Source organism: Lepidothrix coronata, unplaced genomic scaffold (genome assembly GCF_001604755.1).
Source record: "Lepidothrix coronata isolate B3197 unplaced genomic scaffold, Lepidothrix_coronata-1.0 Scaffold45, whole genome shotgun sequence".
Lineage (NCBI taxonomy): Eukaryota > Metazoa > Chordata > Aves > Passeriformes > Pipridae > Lepidothrix > Lepidothrix coronata.
Window position 1 is genome coordinate 3,156,144 of NW_016690225.1, and position 27,059 is coordinate 3,183,202.

A 27,059-nucleotide genomic window follows, 5' to 3' on the forward strand; every position below is an offset into this window, starting at 1 on the left:
TCCCTTGTATTTTATTTTTTCCCACTGCTGCTATTCACCTTGAAACCTGCTAGTAAATTTATAACAGCACATACTGTGACCTGACTCCCTTCTGCATTCTGGCTCTTGTGTGTTCCAGTGGAGTGATTTTCATTTAATTTTATTACAATTAAGGTCATCCGCATTCTGGTTTCAAACACACAGTTTATCATGTCAAGATTGTGCTTCAATTGACCTTGATTTATTTGCCCTGTTTATTTGTTTGTGCTATCTATGATATTGAAACAAACTACAAAAATATTTATGATAGTAACTTCTTGTTCCTTGAGTAAGTGCTAATCAGATCTTCCTTCCTAAATTCCTTCCTTCCTTTCTTTTCCTCCCTTACCTCCTTCCCTCTCTCTTTCTTCTTCTCCTCTTCCCTTTCCCTCCTTCCTTAAATCTGTGAACTCTTCAATTTTACAAAGAGAACCACAGAAAATCAGCAGCTGCCCTACATTTCTCAAGTCCATTTTAAGAATGCAGAAAATTATGAAATCCACAGACTGAATTATAAAACTTGCCTTTACAAGGTGTTGTACTTATAAAGAATAAACCCAGATGATAAACATTGTGTTACTGATGTACCAATTAGAGTAAGATATACTTAGTCACTTTAAAAACTCATTACTCTTTTTCTATTGTTTTCAATTTTTTGTATCTCCAAACTAAAGCAGTTTGCCCTGCCCATATGGAGCAAAGCATTACAAAAGAAGGCTTGTCTTCTCCTTATCTTTTCTATTCTCTATTATTTTCAGTTCTTCTGAGTGTCTGTTTTAAAATTTCTGGGTATGACAGACACCTCAATCCTTACAGCAGAATTTTACATTATTTAGGTAACTGTCTGAAGTCAATGACAGCAAATTCAAATCATGTTCCATTTTCAAAATGTTTTTTCATCTCCACTATTACTGCTTTCTGCCAGCTTGTATCCTTCAGCACATTGATCACTGTTTTAGCAAAGGGCTATAATTTTGTACATTGTACTTTTGGAAATCATGTTAATCAGCACTTGGCCCAAGAATAACTGAGTCAGATGGGAAGAGGAAAGAAAAGCAATTGAAAATTACATGCTGTGTGACTATTTATGTGATACTTAAAAAATTCAGATGGGTTATATACCACTATTTTTTCTGAAGTTCATAGGAATTATTGGTTTGATATTACTTTGCAGTAAATGTCATTATATTAGTAAAAAATGTAACTCGGTCCTTAAGGAAAACATTGACAGTTTTCCATTTTGTACATAGCACAGTAATCGTGATTTTCAGTTTTAAAATATTTTAAGTGCTTATTAGAGAATCATTCTTGAATTTCTACTATGAAATTTAATTTTCAACATGTCTTCAGGAAAAGAATCAAAATAAAGATCAAATTAATTCAAATTAATAAAGAAACCAGAAACAAAGAAATAAACAATATTTTAAAGTTGATGAATGCCCTAAGTTGGACTAGATGATCATTCCAGGTCCCTTCCAACTGGAACTAATCTATTCTAAAATTAATATGGAAAATCTAAGGCCAATAGAAAAAAACACACAATGTAACAGAGATGAGGTATTTTCTCTAATATAACGTAAAGGAAGCAGAGACTATAAAAGTATCTTTGTTTTAAATAAATTTCTCATATTGATATCATAAAACTTACAGCTTTAAGTTGTGTATATATAGTGCTAATCCAATGAATAATCCATGGGGGTTTTCTTCAGGTCAAAATAATTTCATTATAGAAACTAAAGGCTTGTTTTTGTAACAATCATCTTCAACTATCTTAACCTTAGTTTTATTTTACTGAAGTGTTTCTCCTCACTCAGAGGTCAGTGCAAATTCAGGAAAAAGCCTATTGGACTAAGGTTTTGGAATCTTACCTTGAAAAGAGTCCTGCAGCACAGTACGTGCTGGAGCAATGACATAGGGTGTGCATGCGCTGCACAAAGTAATCTGCATTGTTTGTCCAGTTTGGTGCTCTACAGTTTTCTCAAAAGGGGAAGCAGAGAGGCAGGCACTGATCTCTTCTCTGGGGTGACCAGTGACAGGACCCAAGGGAATGGCCTGAAGTAGTGTTGGGAGGTTTAGGTTGGATAATAGGAAAACATTCTTCACCCAGAGGATGGTTGGGCACTGGAACAGACTCCCCACAGAAATGGTCACCACACCAAGCCTGACAGAGTTCAAGAAGCATTTGGACAATAATCATAGGCACTTGGTCTGACTCTTGGGTCTGTCCTGTGCAGGGCTAAGAATTGGATATCGATGATCCTTGAGGTTCCCTTCCAATTCAGAATATTCCATGATTCTAATTTGTTGTGAGATGGCAGACTCACTAACAAGACATTCAATCATGTCTGCACACAGTGCCAAGGACCACCCTCACTCACATGTCAGGAAGTCATCTTTTCTGTTTCAATAAATTCAGTTTTGGCTGGTTTTTTTCAGCTTTTTTTTCTAAAGAAAAAGTGAGTTGAGAAGGAAATGCTGCACTCAATCTGCCCATGAGGTCAAATAATTCATCATTTTACCAGCAGAGATGAGACGTTTGATGTGTCTGCCTGGATGGTTTAGTAATGTCTTTGTGATTGCTGTTGAAACTACAGTAGAAGACAGGTGATGTAAAGACCATAAAATGGATAAGATAATTCTTTAGGATAACATAAAAACCCCAACATGCAATGTTTTCACAGAAGCTGGATTTTGGATTGGACAAAATGACAATTGTTGAAAATTGCCCCTGTGAAAGAGTTAAAACAGCAACCAGCTTGAAGCTCATCTTAAAAGGTATTCAGGGAAGGAATATTTCTTTGAAAACAGAGAAAAGTCACACCAGACAATAAGAGAGGGAGAAAGAAAAAGAGCTCCACTAAAGTAAGTCTATTACAAAGGTGAAATTTTCTGGGATTTCTTAGTAGACACAATTTCCTTGAATTTAATACTGCTTTCACCACAGTAATAAAGGACACAGCAATATGTTTCAGCTAAAATTCTTTGGTAAAGGGAATTCCTAAACTCAACTGTAAATTGAGTATAGTACATAAGTATCAATATAGATAATAATAATGGCCAGTCTTCGCGAACGAAGATTTGGGAAAGGTCATTAACCCTTCGAGCCTGCGCAGTGGATTATTTTTTTTAGGTGAGACCCAGCGTGCGCTGAACTGAGCCCACCCTTTAATCCTGAGGTTCATCTGCCAGGGCCAAGCAAGCTTGGACAGTGGCAGTGAGGTCCCCAGGACGTAGGTTTGTTTAGAGTGACCTTCTCTTAGATGGATGGCCTTACAAGGCTGACGAGCTCCATCTGCCCGGGGGGCTGGGAATCGAACCCGGGTCGCAGCGGTGAGAGTCCTGCACCCTAACCACTAGACCACCAGAGGCCCCCTCAATATAGATAAAGATAGAGATAAATAATACACATACATATTTATGCATACATATATGCAGAGTATGAAGCATTTGAAATTTTGTCATAACTATTCTGTAGTATAACCACAGAGAATAACTACCAAATTTAATTTGTAGCATTCTACAGTATTTCAGATGAACAAAGCATAAAAAACCCATTGGACTAGGAGTTTGTCTTCTCACAGACAGCATTTGTTACTAAGTACATTTCACAAAATTTGGAAAACTAAAACTAATTTAATTCTGTAAATTAATGCAAAAGTGTCATTTTTGAATATCAAATCTAATGCCTGTTTCTTCTTACTTTATTGATCAAAATAAAATATCATAGTTCTCTTTTTTTTACCAAAAGACTAAGGACATTTCTAAATTTCATTCTCTCTAATGCACTATCACCAGAATTGCGTTCTAAATTATAGTCACATGACAAAATGCTCTGAAGTCAAAGTACTTTTCAACTGTCAGCAAAAGCATAATTTGAAGTTAATTGGATGTCCAGACATAATTCACTGACTAAATTTAACTTACAAGACCTTTAGGAACTACAATTCATGAGAAGAATTAAATTTGACTCTGATAGCCAGGGCTGATATTGCAGGATATTACTTAAAATAATTTCATATTTTACTGGTTACAGTATCCTTTAGCTACACAAGCAACCATTAAACAAGATATATACACTTTTTAAACCACACCGATGTTCTAAGCACGGAAACGGTACGGCAAACTACAATTCTGACAAATATTTATTAATGCCTAACAAAAATGCACCTCAACATATTTATGTTGGACACAATAATAGTGTATGTAGATTAATAGTAAAAGTGAAAGTCGAAGAAGAGTTATTGGAAATTGGAATTTGTCATATTGGAATAAGTACACTTTTGCTTTATGTCCCTACAAATTGGCTAATATAAAACAGAAATAGACTCCCAAATTGTCAAAACTGCTATTACATTTTAATTTTAATAAGAACAGATTTAATTCTCATCTTCAATGATGCGAGAATAGTTTGGCAAATTACCTCTGTAAAACACATTCCTTTGTAAGTGATAATTAGTCTAGTGTCAGTAAAACTTAAGCTGTTAAGAAATGTTGGAATGACTAATTACTAGATACCCCTCTGACTGATAAATATTAGGATTTATTTTCCTTTAGTTGAGAGCATTGTCTTGAGGTTTTCAGTTTAACTTAAAGGAGGTAAGCATGTGCTCTTCTTTTTTTTTTTTTTCAGGTTTATCATCTTTTCGTTGCCATATAAAACAGAAAAAATATTTTTGGGATTTGCACTCTTCTTCCCTTTATTTTCTATTAAAAATATCAGATTAATCCTTCCAGTTGGGAGTTCTGGCTGGTATCTCACTTGATGGCTGTCTCACTTGAATTTTGACCATTGAATATAGGCCTTTACAGATGTGTAGTCAGGAGAAGTAATCCTAATTTCTTGGAGCAAAAGTTCTGCTTTCATCCAGTCTATCTAAAAGCTTTAAAATCACTCACACTTCTAAGGACAGATATCCACTCTCTCTGTAAAGTGGTCTGCATAAAATCCCAATACTTACGCTTAAACGTATTTCCCACTATTCAGTGCCACAAGCAAGCACTGAGAGATTCTTCTTTGCCTTCCCTGCATATCTGAAATTAGGAGTAATTGTTTCTATTTATTTGATAGTCATTTAAGATCAGAAAGTTACAACCAAAAGTGGTTTGGTTTTTAAGCCAAAATGAAGGGATTAGCAAATACTTGGTGGCTGTCTCATATTTTCACAGCAAGATAAAATTGAAGCTTCAAAAAAAAAAAAAGAACCAAAGCTACATTCCAGACAAAACCACAAGGAGAAACCCAGAGAAGCTATACAGCTTTTTATTCATAGTATTTATTTTGACAAGTGATCAAACCAAGGGCTATTTGAAGAAAATATACTAGCAGTTTTACTTAAATAAATAAAATCTGAAAAGCTACTAATAAGTTAAATTGCTAAGTAAACCCTAAACACATAGTACAGTGACGTGGAACAAGAGTTCATTGCCATCAAGTCTTGTAAGAGAAGAAATATCTTCTATCTTCTTCCATTTTGGTTATCAGTGGAAAAATTTGAGAGAGCTGATAAATAAATTAAATCAGATTTGGAAGCATGGTCATTTTTTTTCCCCATAAGGTTTGATTTCTCTGCTACAAAATAGATAATCCAATACAAACTTCAAATAAATATTTTTTGTTATAATATATACAAATGTTATTTATTAAAAAAATCCACTTCTGACTGCATGCATTCTTCAGAGTGCAATACATAGTACATAAGAGATATTATGTATGGGACAGAGCTCTGTGGTCTTCCGACTGAACCCCAAGAAGAAGAAGAAGCTTGTGCACAACAGGGCTTGATGTTCTGCTATTATTATATTATTGAGAAGAATACAATGCTTCTCCCACAATCCACAGACTATTTTATTCTCAGTGCTGTCAGTTAGACTGTAACTACCATAAACAGATGTATCTTAATCGCCTGCACAAATGGCTTAATAATATATTACAGTACATTTTTAAGTCTCAACATACGTATGTGAATTCTAAGACTCAAGATCAAGGGAGAGACTGCCTTCATACATACAGACATACAGACATACAGACATACAGACATACAGGTTTATTTAATTAGTGCTTTCATCAGAAAAGTCCTGAACAAAAGACAAAAACGGGCACCTTTTTCAGGACAAAACATTTCCAGGCAGGACCACAGTGTTCAAATGGTGTGGGCACATCACCTTGGATCCAGAGCACTCATTTTCTCATTAGCTATTCCATCTTTGTAAGAAAGGTCCTAAATTCAATAACTCCCACTGGCAGGCCAATTTGTTTTTAACAGCTACATTCTTTGCAAGACACCTTGTATTGCAGTCATGGGGTTTTATTCATTTGAATCATATGACTAAATATAATTATAGCTGTCAATTACTTTGTACTTTAAAAAACACAGAAAATGTCTTACATTGTATATAAGGCACCATTAGTGAAATTATTTGCTTCCTAATTGGCAGAGGTTGAAAGTGTTCTTCAGGCTTTTTGGATTTCTCCTATGCTTGCCCTACCCCCTCACTTTTCTTCAGAAAAAAAAAATAGATTAGTTTTATCCAATGACATTTATACGTAAATATTTCAAAGAGCTGGCAGTGCCAACCAGAATGTGGACTGTAATAACCTGAGGTAAGGCATTTAAACACCAAAAGACCTAATTTACTTATGCAATCTTTGACAAGGTTAACCTTAAATTCTTCACTAATCTATGGGGCAGCTTCAATAGAAAAAGTAAATCACCTCCTCATTGGGACTAACCCACAGCTACCCTGGTTAGAATAGTCTGAAGTGCCCCCACGAGCTAAAAGAGGCAAATACAGAACTCCCATGTCCTCACTCTGGACTATAGTGAAAAGCAGGAATATATGTGGGTGGTGGGAGAGAGGAGTGCTATTGCCTGGACATCTCTCTTTTCCCTCTACAGCTCAAAGAGATAAATGAACCTGAATGAATTCTGGAAATCAAAAGTCGACCTAACCTCCCCTTAATGAAGCAGTCCTCTCAAAGCTACTGCCTAATTATCTTAATTCTCTTAACTTAGACAGAATCTCACTCCAGGGGCCTTTAAAATATAGTCTTTCTCTTTATTCCTCAAGCCCATAGGTGACAGACACATTTAGCATTTATTAAACTGTAGAAGTGAGGTGTGAGCTATTCCCTGCAGCTGGGTACATGCATTCTGCCTCAGTTTACAAGTCCACAGAAGCACCTCCTGGCACCCAGTGGGACATTTTATGGGCAGGCTTAGACCTTACCCTTATTCTCAGTATCTCCCTGGCTTGCTTCCCAAACACGTTAACAGAAGGCACCTCTCGGTGAACAAACTATTTGCAAACATATTCTATGTATCTAATGTAACAGTCTCAGCTATTGACAGTGAATTTAAATTAGACTCTCAAGGTTTTAAGTGAGTCAAAATACTACAGGAAAACATCTTACCTAAAGAAAAAGGATCTTGTAGTAAAAGATAATATTAGATCTTTTTATTAGTTTTTGTTTGTAAAGTATTACTGTAAAATCAGACTTCACGTGGTAGTTCATACACTTCTTGACTAGTCCCTCAGTTTTCAGAATTTTAAATAATGTAGTACAGATGAATGCAAAGCCCCTTAACTACTACAAATTATTATTCACTAAAAAAAAACCCAAACATCTGAGTTACGATATTTAGAAGTTAAATACTGCAAAATACCACTTTTCTATATTTATTGAAAATACTGAATTATGTTGCCAGACATAAAAAGAAATAGATATATCTTTAAACTCTGGATTCTAACTTAAAAATACATACATCAGAGTCATCTCAACTGAAAGAAAATATATTATACACTAACAGGTCACTGTTTAAGCCCATGAATTATAGATATATGGTAAATCTATAGTATATGTAATTTGGAACAGCTCTGTTGCTGAGTTGTGAAGTGGGCTTGTTTCTTAGAGAAAAAAAAAGACCTCTCACTCTTCAGGCTAAGTCAGAGAACATAGCTGAAATACATTAATCTTTTTTTAAAAAATGCAATAAATGTATTTTCTCCAAGGTATATGAGTTCTATAATGTGGCTAGCTACCCAGTACCATACCAAAATGTATTTTAAGAAGTAATTATTAAAAAAATAAATATCTCTAAAATGCAGTGTTCCTGCCCATGGCAGGGAGGTTGGAACCAGATGACCTTTAGGATCCTTTAAACCCAAACCACTCTATGATTCTATGATTCTGTGATGGTGATAAACTGCTGACCCAGTGTCCCATATATATGAATGCTAGGGAACCTGAAAAAAATACAAACCTCTAATCTCTCTAACTGATGTGAAGATCTAAAAGATTTCAAAATAATCATTCTTGGACAAAAGAAAAACTTTAATTAAGAACTACTTTAGGTATTTTTCAAACTAGTTACACGTTCCAGCTAGTAAATTAGTAAATAGAATATTATGATTCATAGAAAGAAAGAAAGTTTAATAATTGCCTAAAAGATCATGAGGAAGGGTCTATAAAATTGGTAAAATATACAAGTAAGCATCTTAAATTCTAGGCACAAACAAAGCTATCTAGAGGCAAATGATTCACATATTTACCAAAAGAAGATAACATTTGCTGCTTCTCCCTAAGAACAGGAACAGATACAGTATTGCAACTCTAACACCTTCTGTCCACTAGAAAAAACACTGAATTTCCTATTAGTCTGGTATCTTACTGAGACAGAAATCTTTTCTGAAATTATTAAAAAAAAAGATTTTCATTGCAAACAGAATTGACATTACATGGACATCTGATAAATGACTGCAACATATAAAAAGTGAGGTAATGAATAAGAAAAAAATTAGAAATCAGAAATCATATGAAATTCTAGTCTAAGAATTAAAAGGTAATTAAAAATATCAAAAATGCTCTTGTCTAGTGCTAGTGTTAAAGCAGAAAAATGGACAAAGAATGCATAAGGGTGTTGAATATAACATTTACAAACATTTATGTGAACACATGAAACTACAAAATTTTAAAGAAACATAGATTTTAAAAGATTTTAGCTTTTAAATCAAAACATAAATTAAATTTTTCTTCCCATTGCCTGCATACAGGATAATTTTGCATATACAAGAATCCAAAAGCAGAGCATGGCAGATCTTCACCAGGGTATGTGTTTGCAGGCTTGGGTACTATGCTGTAGTTGCTCTGCCCCTCCACAGCGCCACAAAGCTTTAGGATTGCACATCAGTCTGCGAATTCCTCACCCATCAAAACTCAGAAAAAGACTCTGAGATGTCCCTTAGACAGGCTTAACAAAAATCTTGTTGTCCTGTGTGAGACTGAAAACAGTTAATGGCTTAAACATTGCTAAGATCACTGAAGGACTTTGCCCATTATGGCAAAACTGTATAAAGCTGCAACCACTGAAGCCTACCCTGCCCAAACATGCCTCTGGATTTCAGGAAATTGGACTGTATGTTTAAGCATCCGATGAGAACTTGAGATGAGATAAAGGTGGTAGTATTGTACAGTTACCTCAGGTCTAAGGAGAAGCAAACAAGGTTGGGAGGAGAAGAATGTATCCCAAGGACAGTCAACTGAGCAAATATGTTGAAAATCAGCTCTGGCTGGGTGCGACAGAAGGAGGCCATAGCCCACAGACTCATTTGCTGAGGCCAGGTTTGTACACTGTTGACCCCGGAGCGGAAGTAGGAGAGTTTTTGGGTGTGTGATGGCAAACCTGTAGTCTGCATAAGACAGAGGGAGTGAGCACCCATCACTGATGCTACAAGTGAGGTAAGAAGCAGACCCTGCAGAGAGTCCTCCATTACAGAAACTGGTTCAGTTGTAAAACTCTTCCTCACTCTCTGGGAAGGTCATATTCACAGGGTACATTCATGTGAGAGGCAGCTGAGAAGGGGTCATAAACCATCAAAGACCCCCAAAGTGCTCCCCAGACTCATTCCTGAGGCCTCCCACCAGAGGACTGCACATGATCCAAAGTGTTGCAACAGATTCAGAGACTGCTACAAAAGACAGTGTAAAACTTTCCCCGCAGGGGAGGTGCCTGGGCATTCCCACATGCCCACCTGGCCAGAACATGTATTAATCCATTGAACCCTATGTTTCGTGGGACCACCACCACTGAGAACCCAGGGTGAAGAGGACCATCTGGATCCACAGGGGTGGTGACTATATTTCTACTTAATCTGTCTATCTCTAACTCTCTTTCTCCACCCCACTCTGTGACACCTTTCCCCCCTCTTTTACTTTTCTGTCTCTCTACCTCACATTTACTGTCAAATAAAATCCATACTATTGACTTCAGGCATATGGTCTTGTTTGTACCTCAATTCAGGCAGAGGCATCTCTCTATTAACCTTAATAGCCAGATCATAACATTATGCAGAACAGCAGCAAGGATGGGAATAACATTTAGGATCTAATTTAGGGAGTTCTGAGTTTTGCCGGCCTCTTGATTCCATGGCAGCAGGATGCTTTTGGGAATCCTTAAATGGAGTTTACACTGCTTTGAAGGGATGGAAAATAACAGTGGATCAGGCAGAGTTGCAACTCTCAAACATTATGTTTTTCATTTACACCGAAATCTACTTTGGTAAAGTAAAACTTATGTAATGATTCCTATGCATCAAACAGTCATGGATGGAAAAAAAAAATCCAACAGTTTATTCTAGTTGAGATTAATTTCTTAACTCAAGGCATTAGGTCCCTTTTTTGAACCTGAACACCCAGATTAATACTTTAGTGACAGTAAAGCAGACAGTATAAACACGCCCTAGAGCTTTTACCACGAATCAAACTTGATTTTCTGATCTTACCAGCATGAACAGCTTGTAAATGTTGTTCCCAAAAGACTGTAGCTGTCTTACGGCTGGATAACATTCTGCCTGGAAGCCTCCGTCTGGAACTGCTGACAAGGTTTCTTGCCAGTGCATTTCTTCAAGCTTAAATATCCATTTAACTGTGACTGACTAGTTGGGACACAGAATGACCACCAAGATGCCTTCAGAGTACTCTTCCATTTTTCTTACTTTGAATAAATAAAATTCTTCCTGCTGTTCTCCACAGAGAAATAAAAAGAACAAGTTCTGAGGTTTTAAGTTTAGCTTCCGTTGCTTTACTTTCCTTCCAGGTATCAACCTTTGAAAATGTTAAGGGAGGCATCTATTAAGGATAGACAGGAGATAGAATGGTCTCTTTTCCCATTCTAATCTGATAAAGGGCAGGCATCCTATCACCACGATGACACCTTCTGATGAGACATTTCTCCCACAGTCCAATAATGTTCAGTGAAAGTACAGGATAACAGAAGTCAAAACATTTTGCATTTCTGTAAACCGGTCGGGCATGGAAGCTGGCAAATGAGCCTAGACATGAATGTCATCAAAGTGACTATTATATAATCAATAATCATTTAGAAGAAACTGGAAAAATTATTGAAAGTGTAATAAAGTAAAATGTGTCTATTATTCTCTGTATGCTTATTTTAAATAAACAATAAATGAAAGGAAATGAAAGAGGATAGTCACAGTGGGTTGCCATTAGAAAGATGTAACAGTTTAGATAGAACACTACACTCAAAGATCACAAAATAAAAGAGAAGAGTTTGTTATTTGGGCTTGTTTATTTGCCCAGTTTTTTAAAAAGAATACCAATCTCTGTGTAGCAGATGAAAAAGATACCATCAGGCAAAGGATTTAAGTGAAACAATGGTCTAAAGAAAAATATCAAATTCTGGCAATCAAAAAAAGAAACAAACAGTGATGTTTAACAGAAAAATACTTACAATAACAGAACAGTGACTGAGAGCAAGACTCTTAATCATTCATGGTCAAGCACAAGCGAAAAAAAAGACAAATACAAGCAAAAGCCAGAAACATGGGGTAAAAAAAAAAAACACCAAGGAAAAAAGACACAATAGTTTCATTACTTTGGTAATAATGAACATAATACAGAAATAAGTAGACTAATTTTACATATTCTTTCACTGCAAAGGCACTTAATGTATGCTATAGTAACAACTAGTAGAATAAAATCTATGCTAGAAAAAGCTGTTTTGATGACAAAATCAAATACACAAACTGAGGAAGTCTGTTGTACACACTGTTGTCTCCTATGTGTCTACACTTCACCTTATGTATGAGCGATCATATTAAAAAAATTCATGAAAACTGATTGAACACTGTATCATATTTATTGCAACAAGTATTTGTCGGGTGCAGGTTTGGTTTTGTGCAAATATACAGAAATTCAGGCAGATTTATTTTCATAATTTGAATTTTTGCGAGGTTGCTTTTCTCCCACATTCTTTCACTACAGTTTTTTCTTGTGTTTTGTTTGTTCCATATGACTCCCTAGAATTTAGGTTTCAGGAAAAGAAATATATCATATATGTATATTTTTGTATATGTATAGACATACTTGGACCCTGTCAACACTGAAAAATAAATGCACTCTACCTAAATGTTATCAGACCACTGACCATATTAGACATGGAGGACAGGAGAAATTGCTAATAAACAGGAAAAAGCCACTGGAACTAGACAGTGAATGGAGAGACAGTTAGGAGAATGACTGGAAAATAGATATTTCGTATATAACAACTATCTCTTTAATCCTGTTCCAGCCACTGAATTCAAAGAATATTGATATAATACAGTTCCAATTACAGAAAATCTGCCCAGCCTGTGGCAATTTCTTCTATTACACGTAATAGAACAGTCCATCTTCCTTAATCCATGAAGTACTTGCATATTTCTCCCCTCTTTTCCTATTTCCTTCCAATTGATTCAGATAATTCTGGGACTGAGGTGCTCAGAATTGTACTACAATAATAGATGTGTAGTCTAGCCAGTGAAATAGGGCCTATAATCTCTGAACAGTGACATGATGCCCTTTTTGTTCAGGCAGCATTAATTACAAAATATTTCTCAGAACATTCTCATTCTGTCATGCAGCTTAGTGGGAAGAAAGCTCATCCTGCCATTTCGGCATCCCACCCTAAATATCACTGCAATCAGTGCAGTGTAAAAAAGGAAGAGCATCCAACGAGAACTTGAAACATGGGGATATTTTAAAATGTATTTATTAGTAAGCTGTTTAATATGCACGTAAGTGGATCCAGATGTCAGTTTCTCTGTGCTACATAAATTTGGGTGATGAATATATTTGATTTTGCTTTCGAAAGCTTTTATTCACAAGATTCCAGATCTTCCCTTTATACAGAAATATTAATTGATATTAGGAAACTCTGTAAAGATATCCTTGGTGTGCACAGTTAATATTTCCGTCATGATTAAAACACCTCATTAAAAGTACACCATTGGATCAAAAAATGTATGTAAATGTGCATTATGTCAATGACTCTCTGATACCTAATATGCAGCCTATGAAAATCAGTGCAAAGACTACTGTTGACAACAGAATACTTAGACTTGTACTTCATTTCACAGCACTTCATAGGTGCATTAGAAGGAACTGCTTTTTTGCCATGTCAAAGAATGATGCTGTTAAAGCTCTATTCCTCTAATAATAAACAAGTATTTGCCTTCACCAGTCCTTTCTCCCTCTCTCTCAAAAAAATAGAGAAACTTAAGATCAATTTGCAAAATCTTTTAATGCAATATTTGCAATACTGTTATGAAATACTCTGGCATATTAAAAAGTTTCAAGGTAACTGATAGAAGATTTTTACCACTTATTTCACTACATAAATTCTCTATTCCTATTAGACTTGTTATACAGTTCCTGTATTACATTCTTTTTACTTAATGACAAGGAACCCTCTTTGTTTTTTTCCCCCACTTGTTTTTAAACACTGATTACATGACAATTCCAGGCAAATTGCTATCTGCACTGTACTTTGGAAAATAACTATGTGTGGAAAATTGCTAATCTATAATTTGTGAAAACTGACTCAGGAAGCAAGATATGATCCAGTCTAGGTGAAGATGATTCTGAGTCAGTCACCAAAGACAAACTTTACAGGAGCGAGAATAAACAGAAGTGCCTCTACAGTTAAAAACCATTTGAATTAATATACCTAAAAAAACCTTTCTCTTATCATGAACAAGCATGTTTCAAATGAATATAGTAAAATTTAGTAGTAAATTTTCATATGCAAATTCCAGGAGAGAAATATGTACCTCTAAATTGTCCAGTTACAGACTTTGCAGAGTTTTGCCAATATATCTTGTCTGACCGTGTGTCATCTTTAAAAGGAACTGATTCTGTCACAAACTGTTTCAAAACTGAGTAAAACTCCAAAATTGCTATATTGAACTATAAGATCTGTGAATACATATATCTGTTTCTTGATTTCATATAGGTGGTTTTATTATAGCCAGTAATACAGGAAGAAATTTAGCACCCTCTTGATTTCTGATGCTGAGCTCATTAACATTCTTAAATCATCCTGCTGTGTTTTTTTCTTCTCTTTTTTAAGCTACAAATACTTTCCATGGAATCTAAGAAGTATCTTGAATATATTTTATTTAAAATTAAAATAAGGTGACAAAGTCAGTGCTGCAAAAAAGCAACATTTCCTGAACTTCCTAGATGTGCTCTAATATTGGAAATTTTCAATTTTGAAAATCTTTCTTGCAAAGAAATCCTATGAATTCCTGCCTGAACATGCATGATTATGACTGAAAATACATACTGACCTAAGGGAAGGTGATTATCTAAACTATATAGTCAGAAAATTAAACAATTGTCGTTCAGTCTCACCCTGTTACCTAATATCTGTCTGCAGAGTTCCTAAGACATACAAGAGTACAAACAAAGGTGGGTTTTATCACTTAATTGTATAAGTAATTTTATCAAAAATGTTATCTAACCTGGATTAACATAAATAAAGGAAGATTTTATTTTAACACTATTATTAGTTGTCTAAGATGCTATTTATAACATATGGCACCATAAAAATGCAGTATAACAGTAATAATACTTTAGAAATTCTTATACCAACATTATACGAATATAGATTGTTGTTGTTGAAAGAATGAGCTCTGTGATTCGTGACGTTCAACACACTCTATTTCAGTGACAAAACACAAATAGCATTTTTTATTAAATTTTAACATAATCATGTAAGGATTGTAGGTGTATTTGTTCCTTTCAAATTTGGAAGTAACTGCATCTGAAATATACCCACAGACTTCGGCAGCTTTTACATGCAGATTTATGGCCAGAAATATTTCTGAAAATTTGTCATATGTAGAAATACTGTATTTTGCTTGTAAGCCTGTTCATTTCAAAGGAAGAATCACACCTGTCTTCTTTATTACAGAGTAGTAAATGAGTAACGGCTCAAAGACTCAAGAGAAATCAAAGTATTTTATATAGTTATACTCAACTTATTTTTAAGTGTCTAAAGCAGTTACCATGAAATATGCTAGTTGCAGATGCCAGGCAGAAGGTTCTCTACAGAAAGCCAATAAATATTAAATAAATAGTCCCTATCACTTCTATCAGCACCATCTATGTTGTAGAAACCACTGCCTCACTGTTAGAGATATTTCATTTTCTGCTCTGCAAAATATGTTTGAACATATTGAATAAAACAATACACTTCTGGTTTTGCAAGAAAAAGTTAATGTTAACAAAAGTTAGTATGCTTTCAAGGAAAATAATAAACAATTGAAACAATTTTCTGCTTACATGTTCTCAAACGTTGCAACACATTTAATTTATTCGCCTTTGCTTATTTCCTTCATCCATTTTGTTTCACATTTTTAAAATTTAAAGATTCCACATTATCTCCTTAAAGTGAGCTTGATGGTTTAAAAATATTTAAGCCTCAGTACAGTAAAGTACAGATGATTACTATTAAATTCATCCTATTAATAGTTGTTCTATTTATAGATAATTGATTTAAAGGAACTTCTTGGGACGTCCAAAGAGCAATTTTCAGTAACATTTCCCATTGACATTAAATATTAATTATTCCATATTATTACAGACTTTTTCTTAAAATCCCTCAGTCGACACTCAAATTCGACTTAATATGCCTCATTCTTATGGAATCTTCTCTTCAGTCACACAGTCTGGCGTATCCTCAAGTGCACTGTACAGCTGTGAGGATCTCGGATTTCCTGAAAACAATTTTGCTTTTTATTTGGTGTATTGGGATGTGGTGGGTTTTTTTTTCCCAAACATAATATTTGAAGTTAATAGCCATAGGGGTAGTCTGAACTTCAGGATTTTCAAATAAATAAACAAAAGACTGAATGGCATGGGAAGGAAGCAGCCTTTAGCATCAGCTATTATTTATAAATTTATTGTCAGGTATTTTATTAGACTTAGACATTTACAAATCAAAACTCTACACATTGGTGTTGAAACTTAAAAAAAATAGAAGACAGAAGAGTGCTCTACTATCACAGAAATGCTTAAGAATTAAGTGCCGATTTTAATTATTAGTCTCCATTAATATACAGCGACATAAGTAAAGTTCTACACAGAAAAACACTGTATTTATTGCCTCTCAAAGACCACAGCCTGAGTTACATTTATCCCTGTCTTCAAGCACCTGAGTTTCCAAGGCAGAAGCTTAGACTGTGTAACTCATCAGTGGACATGGACATCTATGTCCAAAGGACAAACTGAAAATAATGACCAAGCAAGGCATCTTCCTGGATGTTTCTGGACTTCTGCTTGCATCTCCTGTGCTGTGCAAGATTACTTCAGGGTTAGTCAACATAAGGGGTTTTGTACCAGGTTGTACCTTGCCCATTAGTTTCTGAAAGTGAACAACAACAGAAAACTAGAAAGCAATTGAAGAGCAGGACAAATTGAATACTTCAATGTTTGACTATCTCAGTCATTTGTTTCTCTGGAACATTTGCAGCTAGAGATCATGTCTTTATATTTATATCTAATATATTTTCCTTTTATGAATTTGGATGTAGAGTTTTTCAACCCTGTAAGATTTTGGCATCCCTTGTATACTGTGAGTATGAGTGACACAGTTTAAATGGATGCACCTTGAGAAGTTACACCTTTTTGATGGATTGAACTTGCCACACAATATATTTAAGTGATATACAGTTGTATGTCTATATTAATGTTTCAGTTTGGATCAGAAATGTGATTCTGAAGCAAATCTGATCATCCACACTCAGCAAGCTTGAATTCGACGTGTCAGGGAGGACTCAATATGCTGCTAAATTACTTTCAGGCAAAACTGAACTGGAAGATGAGCCCTGAAGAGGCTGAACATATTTCATCTACAAAGACGTGTTTCCATCAGCTCACAGGACAACGGTAGAGCTACTCTGAAATACCCCATCCCAACCCAATGCATGCAGTAGGGTTCTTGAAAGCCAACTATCTCACATCACACCACAGACCTACTCCTACTATCTCACATTACTTGCTAATTTAAACACAGACTACCTGGGGAATTTTGGAACAGAATTATTTTTTTGTCCTCTTTTAAGAAGTCTTCCTCCATTTTGCAGTTAAATACTGCAAATTTGTGAAGACTTCTCCTATGTTATCATGCATCTCTTAAATCAGTTTTTAATTGAAAAGAAAAAAATAAGCCCTGTCCATCTGTTTGGAAGAACATCCAAAAGTTCCAAATATAAAACTCTTACACAGTTTTGAAAACTGTTAGTGCCCAGAAAATACTAACAATTCTATTAATTATCATAGTCAGATGGCATTTATGGAACAGATTATCTTGAGTGCCATCATGTGACACGTTTAGGACAACCAGGGAATGAGGCCCAGCCAGCACAGGTTTGTGAAAAGCAGGTTCTGCTTGGCCAACCTGACTGATGTCCTTCTATGACCAGGTGACCTACTTAGTAGATGAGGGAAAGGCTGTGGATGTTGCCTACCTGGACTTCAGTAAAGCCTTTATACTGTCTCCCAAAACATTCCCCAGGAGAAGCTGGCAGTCCACAGCTTGGACTGGACATTCTTTGCTGGATTAAAAACTGACTGGATGGCCAGGCCCAGAGAATGGTGGTGAAGGGAATTAAATCCAGTCGGCAGCTGGTCACTAGTGGTGTTCCCCCGGGCTCAGTACTGGGGCCAGTCTTGTTGAATATCTTTATTAGTGATTTGGATGAGAGGATCGAGTGCACCCTCAATAAGTTCACAGATAACATCAAGTTGGGTGGGAGTGTTGATCTGCTGAAGGGTAAGAGGGATCTGGGCAGGCTGGATCAATGGGTAAGGCTAATTGTATGAGATTCAATAAGGAAAAAGGCCAGGTCATGCCCTTGGGTCACAACAACCCCAAGCAGTTTTACAGGTTTGGGGAAGAGTGGCTGGAAAACCACTCAGCAGAAAAGGATCTGGGCAGGAGCAAACAGTGTGTTCAGATGGCCAAGAAGGTCAATGGAATCCTGGGCTCTATCAAAAATAATCTGGCCACCAGGACTAGGGAAGGATTGTCCCCCAGTACGCAGCACTGGTGAGGCCACACCTCAAGTGCTGTGTCCAGTTCTGGGCCCCTCACAACAAGAAAGACACTGAGGTGCTGGAGAGAGTCCAGAGAAGGGCAACCGAGCTCATGAAGGGTCCGGAGAATAAATCATATGAGAGGCATCTGAGGGAGCTGGGATTGTTTAGCCTGGAGAAAAGGAGGGAGGCCATATCGCTCTCTACAACCACTTGAAAGGAGGTTGTAGTAAAACGGGGATTGGCCTCTTCTCCCAGGCATCTAGTGACAGGACACTAAGACATAGCATCAAGCTGTGCCAGGGGAGGTTCAGGTTGCAGATCAGGGAGAATTTTTTCACTGAAAGCATTGTAACAGGTGCTCAGGGAGGTGGTGGAGTCACCATCCCTGAAGGTGTTCATGAAACAACTGGATGTGGCACTTACTGCTATGATTTAGTTGGTATGGTGGTGTTCGGTCCAAGGTTGGACTTGATGATCTTGGAGGTCTTTTCCAACCTTACTGAATCTATGATTCTATGATAGTCAGCCTCTTATATAATTACATTTTAAGAAAGAGAACTCCCCATGGACACACTCTGGAAACAGATGTGTACTCTGGAATCAGATGTGTATAGCAGCTCTCTGTGTTTCACTCACAGTATGCATATATATAAAGGACATGCTGCTATTTTGTGGCCTATTACAGGATGGTGTTGAAGATAGACAAAGATTCTACTTCTGTATAAAATGACAAAATGCTTGCTGAAAGCAAACATCAATACAAACATCCTTCTGTGAGGAAAAAAAAAAGCTACTATTTAAAGTGAAAGTGGTGTGGTTTAATCAGGCAGGCAGCTACACACTTCACAGCTGTTGGCTTACCCTTTCCCTAGTGAGATGGAGGAGAGAATTGGAAAAAATGATAAAACTCATGGGTCGAGATAAAAACAGTTTCATAGACAGAAAAATAAATGGAAAATAACAACAATGATAAGAGAATATACAAGTGATGAACAATGCAATTTCTCACCCTCTCCTCACTGATGTTCAGCCTGTCCCTGAACAGGAGGCTGACAGTCCCCAACCAATTGTGCTCAGTTTTACTGTTCAGTGTGCTCAACATGGCACCATATGTTTTGCGATACACCTTTGGTCAGCTGAGATCAGTTAATCCAGCTATGTCTCCTCCCAGCTTCTTGTGCATCACTGGTCTCCTTGCTGGCAGGGCAGTAGGAAAATCTGAAAAGTCCTTGACTCAGTGTCAGCCCTGCTCAGCAACAATTAAAACATCAGTGTGTTATCAACATTATTTACATCCTAAATCTAAAACATAGCACTGCACCAGCTACTAGGCAGAAAATTAACTCTATCCCAGCTGAAACCAGGACAGCAAGTCCTTCCTCAAGAGTCATCTCCCTACCCCACTGCATATTTTGAGTCTGTTTTTATTCCTACAAACTCAGTCATGCATACAGACTTCTTCACGGTAAGAATTCGTTGATGTACCTAAACCACATATAAGTAACTGAACTTCCCTGAATTTAGGACATTTGGGGGTTAATGAACTGAAAAAAGCAAGATCTGTGATTTGTGGAAACAGCTGATGCTGAGTCTATGCACATGCAAAAGCAGAAAATTAATTGCTAAGAGAACATATACACAAGTTCCCCTCAGATGAGGAAGAGGGAAATGAAAAATGGATGAGAAGAAAGTTAAGTTTGTGATTAAGGCTGACAGAGGCTATCAGAATATGAGACAAGGTGACAACAAGAAAAGATGGAAGAAAATAAAAATTCAGGAGATGGAGGAGGAAAGAGTGTGAAGCTAGAAATTCTGTACCAACTGAGATGTCAAGTTACAATGGAAAAAAAAATAATTACATCCCACACTTTGAAGTTGGTATCCCAAAATAGCTTATAGAAGAACAGAGAGATGAGAAAGTATTCCAGTGACCAGACATTTCTTAAGAATATTTAATGATAAGAACCAAATTTAGAATCTTGACAAGATTTTTATACTACAGTTGTTCACTTTTCTTACCAGGCTTTTGTTCTCAAAACCCTAAAGTAAACAGAGTATCTCACCTCTTTCTACCTTTCTATTAATTTCTCTAGGAATTGAAAAAGGCCAGAAGCATAGTCACCTTTAGATGATATATATAAATTACAATCTTATTTTGTTTCCTAATATGACAGTATAACATACTGTTGTGCAATTCTAAACTAATCCTCCTAAAGGCAGATAACATCTTAAAAAGACTTAATACCTTGAATACAGCAAGCCTAATACCTTTTCCTGGTGAGGTTGCACTTCAAATCCAGTGTCCAGTTCTGGGCCACTCACAAGAAAGACTTTGAGGTGCTGGAACGTGTGCAGAAAAGGGCAATGGAGATGGTGATGGGTCTGGAGCACAAATCTGATGAGGAAGAGCTGAGGGAAGTGGGATTGTTTAAACTGGAGAAAAGTAGGCTCAAGGTGTCCTTATCACTCTCTACAGCTACCTGAAAGGAGATTGTAGCCAGGTAGGGGTTGGTCTCTAGGTTTGTCCTAGATAGAAAGCAACAGGACAAGGGGAAATGGCCTAAAGTTGCACCAGAGGAGGTTTAGATTGGATATTAGGAAAAATTTCTTCACTAGAAGAGTAGTCAGGCATTGGAACAGGCTGTCCAGGTAAGTGGTGGAATCAGCCCCATGGAAGCATTTAAAAAACATGTGGATGTGGCCCTTGGGGATATGGATTAGAGTTGAACATGGTAGAGCTGTGTCAATGGCTTGATCTCTGAGGTTTTTTCCAACCCTAATGATCCTATGATTCTATGATTACTAGATATTATCTCGGAGGATGTGGGACTTTTAAGTGCATTCAATTTCCCTATTTATATCCTTTTGATTAAAGCTTTCCTATATTTAAATTTTCCAGATTTTTGTTTCTTTCCTGTCCCCTGATAAAATGACATGATTTCTTAGAAGTTCTATGCTGAAGTGCATATGGTAACATGACAGGAAGTAAGATGAACCCTTTTGTCAGCACTGAGAAAGACACACATTATTCTAAAGGTTAGTATTACATATTCTTGGAAGAGATGACTGAATAATTGCTTTTTTACTTTTGTGGAAGAATTGACAAATCAGCTTTTTACTTTAATTTGCTATTCTAAATATATTAAAAAAGTATTTTGATACTTTTTAATTCAAAATTTTAAATACTTGCGTTTTCACACAAAAATAATTGAAGCCGTATTTTAACTTTGCAGAATAAAACACTGCACTTGAAAATCACAACTTAAGTTTGCATTTTTAAGTGATTTAATTTTGAGTGCCATTTTCCAATGTTAACTCTTTCTCATAGGGATTTTTAAAGAGCAAGTTGTTTAGATGAACGTTTCTACTGTCTTGAATATTTTCTCCTGTGTTACTAAATAGCAAGTGCCATACTCAGTGCTATAAATACTTAGGAAAGATAACAAATTGCATGATACTTCATTCCATAGGATAACTTTTACAGAATATTTCTCTCACAGATATGGGAACTATTTAAACACAAAGAATGGACCCAGTAGTCTTAATTTTTCAGGCAACTTTTAAATTATTTTCTGAAATTACATTCTCTTGATACCTGGATATTTTAATTTATATTCTTAATTTTAAAATTAAATTACACGTGAAGAATTTATTTTAGGATTTTTCCACAACTGTGTCTTACAATAAATTGTTCCATTATCAACCAGACATTTAGAGAGCCTTTTTAACTGTGTTTTTTGTAATCCAAGCAATCACATATATGTTGTTAATGCACCTCTTTTGCAGTACCTTCTCTGGTTAAATAGAACTCTTTTCTGGTCCATTCATTTCTAAAAGCACAGAATAAAAAATTTCTAATTGAACAAGTCAGTTACAATGTTTTCAAAATTCTTAAAGACAGAATTTGTCTTGAGTGGCCAAACACATTCTGAACTACAAATAATTGATTAAAGAAACTTTGTTCTCACAACTCAATCACATTCTGCTACCTTGTCATAGCCTAAATATTTGTAACATGTTAAATTCCTCTCACAAAAAAATCCATTTCCATGCATTCATTTTATTTTATAAGCTTCTAGGATTAACATAAAATGCATGACAAATCTTAAGGATTGGGAGAACAGTTACAGAAGTCATGAACAAAGAGATAATTATGTTCTGCCAATAATCACTCTTTTAGGTGTAAAAACATCAACAACATATTTGGTTATGGACTCATCTCAGACCACAATACATTCTGTACTTGATATGAAAGGGAAATCATCCTTTGAATACACTGGTATCTTTTATAGTGTCCTATGGAAACCTGTTTCGATCATATGCAACATTTCTGCAATTTTTGCCAAGAATGACTATACAGAATCAGAACTTAGCTGAATCTCACGATTTATAATACTTTGGTAAATAGAATACGGACCACTTTTTTCATTTTATAGTGAAATCTTATTTTTATTACAAGTGTAGCTTTATTAGGAAAAAAATGTTGGAAATAAACATGAAAATGTAAGTGTTCTGTAAACAAGAAACAGAAATATGCTGGCCAGGTTGTTCTTAAATATATAAAATAAATAAATCATAAAGAAAAAAAATCAACATAAGTACAATAACAGCTGATTGAGAGACTCAGGCATTCTATTACAGGAAATGAGAGGAAGAGAATTTAGTAGTTAAAATTAATTAGCTACATCATTTTGTACTTCTTATGCATTCACCAGTCCTTGAAACTGCAGGAAAAGAAGCTGACAACAATAACCTTGATATTCAATTTTATATGCCCAAGAAATATTTAGAATAAGCATTATCCAAACATAAGGTTTGTAAGTTCCTTTTTTTCTTTTTGTGTTATTTTTGTTTAGTTAGCAGGCAGGGTTCCAAGAAAAGTTAAAAATCTGGTTCCTTATTTTAGGATTGTATATGGTTGCAGTGACATTCCTGTGCATTAAATCAATAAGGTTTTATTGTTAAATGAATTATTCCATGCTTAGTCAAAAATATTGATTTTTTAAGCCTTATTTTCCTTTGATATGAATATATATAATAATTCTGTCTAATTGTGTCAGTCGACAGCAACCCACATTTTGTACTTCATAATTTACTCTATATTATGTGCTACTGTTTATCTATAAAGTGATATTTCATTGTATGAAATTAAGGGAGAGCATAAACAAAACATCAAAACACAACAGTTTAAAGGTATACCTCTTGGTATACTACATTTTATGTTGAACAACACAAACAACACCCCATTTAGAGAGCTGGAGGTAAGCCCAGTAAACTAAAGTCTTTGATTGTATATGTTTCTGATAACATTTTACAATAATATTCCTCCCCTGTTGAATGGAGGTTGTCATGCCTAATAACCTTTGTTAATGATATTGAGATGTACATATTTAAAAAAAATTTTATATGTAAACATGGTGGTTCTAGAGTATACGCAATAACAGTGAAGGTAAGTTTAATAGTAAATTTAACTATTTCTCCTTGTATTCTTTTTCCCCATATTTTCAATAATCAAACCCAACAGTAACAACTTCAAATAAACAAATGAATAGTCTGAAATGGTGCTTATTAGATTTGTAGTTAAATTCACAATAACTCTTTGATTTTGAAGCTGACTTGATTCCTTAATTAAGCCTGAATTCAATTTTTACTTCTAAATTGAGCCACGAAAAGAGTTATACATAATTTAATCACCTATTACTTTATTTCTATTCAAAGCTGTTCTTAATTAACAGTTCAGCTACTGAATTAACCAGCATGGGACAACCCAAAAATATGCATATTGGAACTGTCATTTCAACCAAAATAATTCTCCTTGACCTCAGAGGCAGGTCTGAAATGCTGAAATCATGTTAGAAAATAATCTGATCCTTAAAGTCTATGTATTCTGTTCTTATGTATTTCCAATTGACAAGTGATTTTACAACTAGGTTAAAAACAGGTTTGGATTGTTTTAAGAAACAATTCATGAGATCCAGTTATAAATAGTAGTCTCCTTATACCCAGTTGAAACACCCAGGTAAAACTAGGAACTGCTTCAGAAGAATTCTCATGCAACAGCTATTAATTTCTTTAAAAGAGATATTAATTACTTCTTTGCAATTTCTTAAGGTAAGACAATATTGAAATAATACATGACTAATATATACCAAGGAAAGTATTAAAAGAACGAAACACCCATGTATTTAACTCTTCTCAGTATCAAAACTATTTCTTAACCATGTACATGAAAATAATTTTCCTTCAAGGGTAAGGGCTTTAAGTTTTTTTGTTCAGTCTGTGTGCAGTTACTCATCTGAGAATGATAAATTTTCTCTATACAGTAATTGGAAGTGGATTCTTTGCTTGTGAAAAAGGGTGTAATTTATGACTGACAAACACATATAACTTTTTCTTCTCTCCCTCCCCCTCCCTTTTTTCTTTTTGTGGGTGGTTTTAGAAGAAGACAATTGGATTTGAAAAGTATGTCAAGTGAAGGAAAGATTTGATGTTTATCAGAGCACGCCACACTTCTTAATCTCTTATGCCCCAACCATAATTGAATACTGAAAGATCCATAGGGATCACAGTGCAGTGGCCAATGTGATGTTTTTTGAAAAAAAAGATACCTCCCAAAATTTGTAACGGTATCTTATGGGCATCACTGCCATTTACACTATACATGAAGTAGGATTATACATTTGAAATCCCTTTTAAGCAATTATAAAGTAAAATTAATAACTAAATAGTGTATTTTCTAAAGACAAGATTCAAGAACATATTTAAGCAGACCTTCAGCTATCTGACAAAATGTCAGAGAAAAATGTATGGAATGTTCTTCAAATATTTATGTTTCAAGCTTGGCAAAAATGAGAGAAACGCAACACAAACTGGATTTTTTCTCTCCATAGGATCCAGTGAGAAAGTACTGATAATTTGTTTGAACTTTTATTGAAGGTATTTATGAAACTAATTATGAAATCAACTTTTAAAAAGTTTTATATTGATGAATCATTGCAATTCAACAGAATAAGAGGGCAACAGGAATGATCACTTCTATTTTACGAGTAAGAAATATTTTAGGTTTTTGTTTGTCAAGAACTGTCACCAAAAGCTAAAAATGTTCAACGTGGAACATGTTGCACAGAGCCAAGGTGAAGAAGAATGAAGTGAGGCTGAACTGAGACTTTACATAAAAATCACAATATTAGCAAAATAAGTACACTCTAGTTATACAGTCATGCTTACAGCAATTGTTCAATTTTGATTGTTTTCACTGGAAATATTAATGTATCTAAGGCCTTTTTCTAAGTTTAAAGGCATAAAGTTTAAATATATTTATTTTTTTACTTGTTATCCATGAAATAAAGGTTTAGAAAACTGCTCCTTTCTTAATACCTTCTGAAAATACCGACTGGTTTGATACAAAGCTAGAAATATTGAAAGATGAGTACACCAAATGCGAAGCAGATTTTTGCTATGAATTCCAGGTGTACAGGCTTAAAAGAGATGGTGGCAAAATCGTTACAAATTCTACTGCTTAGTCAGCACATCTCCTTAAATGCCAGAGCGTTCAAATATGAAAGAAAATAGATGGAACTCTCACGTGTGTTTCTGGCTGTGGAAGGCACTAATGCTGTACAATGCTCTACAAGGTGCTTAGATTGGAAAGAAATGGGTCTGCTGAGTGTTTATGGGTCAAAGAATGAGATTAGTGGTCATAAGATGTGTCTGACTGCATGACTATGATAAGTCCAGGATAGTCCTAAATTCACAGAATCTCATCTTTGCTCCACCAACACAAGCATGTAGGAATTCTCCAGATGAGAAATCCACTTCAGTTCAGTTGGGTGTAGCCATCTGTTTCTCTGTTGGCTTCTACTGACTTTCGTCTTATGATCCTGAGCATCTCACAGATACAGTTTCTCCCATAAAACTACCTGGTTTTGAATAAATTCTTTTTTTTACCTACTCATGTGTTTTCCTGTGGAACCAATGCCTATAAGAAATTAATTCAATTTACGTGGCTCTGTACCTATGCTTGAATCTGCTGCTGAATTTCATTTTTGATCTTGCTATGGCAGATGTTTCAAGTTTTCCAAGACACTGAGATATAATATTCAAGCATTCAGATTTCCCCAGTAATTTTGGATAGCATGTCTGCAAACAGGTGTGTGCAGGAAATATTTTCAGAATTCAGTTCTAAAGTTGTAAATCAGGGAGATACACATCTGAAATTTCAATGCATGCAGAACTAATTAGGTTTTTTATAATTTGCACAGTATCACTACTAGTGATATAATCACCTCTGTTAGTTCATTTCTTTTCCACAGAAGTAAAAAAAATTATACTATTAATAATGCACAATAATAGTAAAATCCAGTTCTTTTCATGGCTAATAACAAAAAGGGTCTCTTTCTTAAAAGACAGTAAATATCCTAACTAAGATGAGCTGAAAAAGACAGTTAAAAGATGTCACTTCAGACCCACATTTCACACTTGACAGCTTATTTAATTGATTTAAGGTGTGATCATCACTGCTTGAAAGTATTTAATAGAGTATTTCAAACAAAACATTATTTCACTTAGGAGACATATTTAGTGAAAATTTCCATCTTTCTGTTATTTTACACTGTCTTCCTTTTAGTTTTCAATCCTTTATCTAAAAGTTATTAAACTATTT

The 27,059-nt window shown here is 35.3% G+C and overlaps 1 protein-coding gene across 6 annotated transcripts in view; it reads right to left on the reverse strand.

The window, feature by feature from the left end:
- The window catches only part of CSMD1 (CUB and Sushi multiple domains 1), a 1,090,193-nt gene that overhangs the window by 802,916 nt on the left and 260,218 nt on the right, over nucleotides 1–27,059 (reverse strand). The window lies entirely within an intron of this gene.